General features: G+C 38.8%; 1 pseudogene; it reads left to right on the top strand.

Annotated features, from left to right (window-relative positions):
- The first annotated feature begins 205 nt into the window (after nucleotides 1-205).
- LOC143625727 (small nucleolar RNA R71) lies at nucleotides 206-306 on the top strand (annotated as a pseudogene).
- Nucleotides 307-3,696: the final 3,390 nt, after the last annotated feature.

Genomic DNA, 3,696 nt, shown 5'->3' with positions numbered 1-3,696 from the left:
TTGATTAGTAGTTTGTACCCCCACATCTTCCACAGCATGAACTTACGGTCTTCCAATTGCCGGTGTGACCGACATTCGTTCCAAGAATGCCCAATCATCTTGTTCATAACTGGTACCGAATGTACCATTTGTGATTGACATCAAATCCTTTTCATTTTCCGCATTCAACCCTTCATGAAAAGCATTCAACAACTCCCAATGAGCTATACCATGATGAGGACAATTCTTGATCATCATGTTGAACCTCTCCAATTCTTCATGAAACATTTCACCCGATTGTTGTTGGAAAGATCTCAAACTTCGTCTCGCATCATTAGTCTTTTGGGCCATGTAAAACTCTTCCAAAAACTTTTGTTGTATTTCTGCCCAAGTGTAAATCGATGCGGATGGCTATGTGTAAAACCATCTCTTTGCCTTATCCTCCAACGAAAATTGAAATAAAACCAATTTCACCTCACCCGGTGAGAAACCTTGACCCCCGATCGTGTTACAAATAGAGTCATATGCCTCCAAATGAAAATAGGGTTCTTCCGTTGCTAAACCCTTATACTTCGGTAAAATTTGGAGCGCATTGGTTCTCACTTCAAATGTTCTTCCATGGTGGTTTTGAGGAATAACCACCGGAGATGGGTTATTGGTGATGATTGGTCGAAAATGAGCTTCAATTCCACTAACCATTTCCCTTGCATGTCTTCTTGGTACCCCCAATGGTACTCTTGGTTGACCCGTTTGTCGGTAAACGGGCCTTTGTTGCACATTTTGTTGAACTTGCTGTTGGGGATTTTGTTGTTGAAATTGAGGTTGTTGAAATTGTGGTTGTTGTGGAACTTGTTGCAATGGTTGTGGTTGTTGTATTTGATTGACATGTGGTCCACCCCATTGTTGCACTTCTTGTTGTGGTTGAAAGTCAGATCCATAACCAAACTGCCCTTGAATCCTCAACAGATTCCCATCAACCCCGCTTGAATATCCTTCTTCGAACTTTTCATACCCTTCATTGCCATCACCAACCGTGGCCCACCAAACAATTGCGGGCTCGATCTCGGACCCGATGGAATATGAGTTTTGGGTGGGTCTTGGGTAAATGTGTATGGTTGTTGATATGGTGGATTTTGTTGATATTGGAAAGAGGATTGTTGTGGTGAGTTTGATGATTGTCCTTGCATAGGCATGAAAGTGGTCAAGGATGGAAGGTTAGGTGGTGGTTGAAAACTAAACAGGGTTAAAGTCGGTACATTTGTAGAGATTGTGGTAGTAATGGGTTCAGTGGATGATGGGTTTTCAGAATTTATGGGTGGTGGCATTGGCGGTACAGTTTGTTCCAAAGCCATGATTGTGATTTTCAGTTGTTCGAATTTTTGTGCTTGGCGACCCTATAACCTTGTTCTCCCTTTGAAGAATCCTATTCTGACGAAAGGTTCTCTCGATGTCAGGATTAAACGCTAACGGTGAGGTAGACCGAGAGCGTCTTGTATGCATATAACTGTAAGTACCTGCACACTAGCAGAACCCGTGTAAAGCTGGCAGTAACAAGTAAACAAAAACTACCAAAATAACACACGTTGCGCACTACTCCCCGGCAATGGCGCCAAAATTTGACACGAGGTCAAAGACTCACGCAAAAAAAAACCAAATACAACTAATTAGATAGTGGTAAATGAGTGTCAAACACGAAGAGTTTGTGGAATATGTGTTACTGAGTAGCTTACAATTAAACTAATATAAATGTAAATGACAAAAAAGTTAGATTCAGGTTGGTTTGATTTGATTTTATAACCTAAATAAACTAAACGAAAGTTGTAAACAATTGCATAAATGAGCATTCCTCTTAGAGTTCGGTTATTACGCAACTCTTTTGTTTAAGTTCAATAGATAAATCATAATATCTTGATTTCGTGTTAGTGTAATTGTTCGTGATTAATCAAGAACTAAGTACTTGGATTCCTAGATCGCGAGGTTGTTACTTGGTTGATCAATCAATATAATCTTAACCCTAATTTCTTCTACTAAATCTCGATTGTCAACAACACCAAGAACGTATAGAACGAAATTAGGTTAAATGATATGGACAAATTACAAACACTCAAACAAACAACGTGATTATATTAATCTAAACGATTAAATAATCAATCCAAGTGCAAGAACGATAAACATAAAGAGAATTGTAACAACCTTACAACCAAGAGAAATATTGAAAGTTTTAGCCACACATCATTGCAATCATCATACCAAGTTTTAATCCAAAGGAATCCAAGATCGAGATGTTAATCTTCAATTCAAAAGCCTCAAAAACTTGTTCTCCATCCCCAAAATCACCCCAATAATTGTCTCAAAACGGAATAATTTGAAAAGAATCTCAAAAGCCAATTATAACATCAATATGGAGTTGTAACCGCCACCAGCGTGCAGGCCCCACCGTAAGCCACGGTGGCCACCGTAGCTTACGGTGTCTTCAAAAACTTTACGCCAGCTTTGTTCTGTTTACGTAGCTTACGGTGGCTCCAATATCATTCTTCTTTGTTTGACTTGTTGACTACTACCCCCACCAACCCTCAAGTCCTTTGCTCCTCTCCATCATAGTTCACTTGAATCACCTTTTCTCAGAACTTTTACCTACAAACACACGGCATAGTGTAGTAATCCAAATCTGTGAAATTAAACATAAACGCAAACATTTTAACGAGAATTACTACACTTAAGGGTGGTTCTACAATACACCCATCAGTGGACCAGAACATTCTTTTCTTGGTTTATCACATTCTTTGGGAAAGTGGCCAAAGTCCCCACAATTGTAACATTTCACCTTTAGTTTATCAAATCCAACCCTCTTATTCAAAGTAGGTATATCTTTCCCAGTTTGCTGCATGAATCTCTTAACTTTTCTGATAATCATAGCCATATTCCATTTAAGATCCATTAATTCAAGATCATCAGGGTCAATTTGATCATAGTCTTCATCGGTTGACTCACTTGTTGCAATCTTGCTACCAACCAGTTGTTTATATGAAGTCATCAATACACACACAAAAGCAAATTGTTGTTCAGCTTCTTGTCGATTTATTTTTGGTAAAGAACTTGATGCATTGGCAGTTGACTCAGACTTAGTACCTGTTGTCATAAAGCATACAATAGGTGAGTTGTTTACATTAGAGGTCTCATCTTGAGGTTGAGCAAAGAAAGCATTAATTGGAACAGAGCTTGAAGAATTGTTTGCTTGCATTGCTCCCCCATTAATTCAAGAATTGAAGAATTACATTAGAGGTCTCAACTTCACATGGATATGTTTGGTCTAGTGAGTGTTCCAAGTATCAAAAAAAAGAGATACTGGCTAGTGATCACAGATGATTACTCAAGATTTACTTGGATATATTTTATGGGCAGGAAAGATGAAGCCCCAGAATTGATCAGAACCTATGTGTTGAAGTAGGAAAATCAGCTTGAGAGGAAGGTCAAAGTCATTAGAAGTGACAATGGAACAGAATTCAAGAATGGAACAATGGAAGAATTCTGCACTTCTAAGGGGATATTTCAACAATACAGTGCACCTAGAACTCCTGAGCAAAATGGTCTTGCAGAAAGAAGAAACAGAACATTGATTGAAGCTGCAAGGACCATGATTGCTGATTCATCTGCCAGTCACTTTTTGGGCAGAAGTAATAAACACTGCATGTTATGTGCAGAACAGGGTTCTACTAA

The sequence above is a fragment of the Bidens hawaiensis genome, unplaced genomic scaffold (genome assembly GCF_021521415.1).
Source record: "Bidens hawaiensis isolate Kalapana, Puna unplaced genomic scaffold, B.hawaiensis_p1.1 tig00004199_1, whole genome shotgun sequence".
In the NCBI taxonomy this organism is placed as follows: domain Eukaryota; kingdom Viridiplantae; phylum Streptophyta; class Magnoliopsida; order Asterales; family Asteraceae; genus Bidens; species Bidens hawaiensis.
Note: the sequence above shows the minus strand (reverse complement) of the source record. Positions and strands in the feature narration are given on the sequence as shown.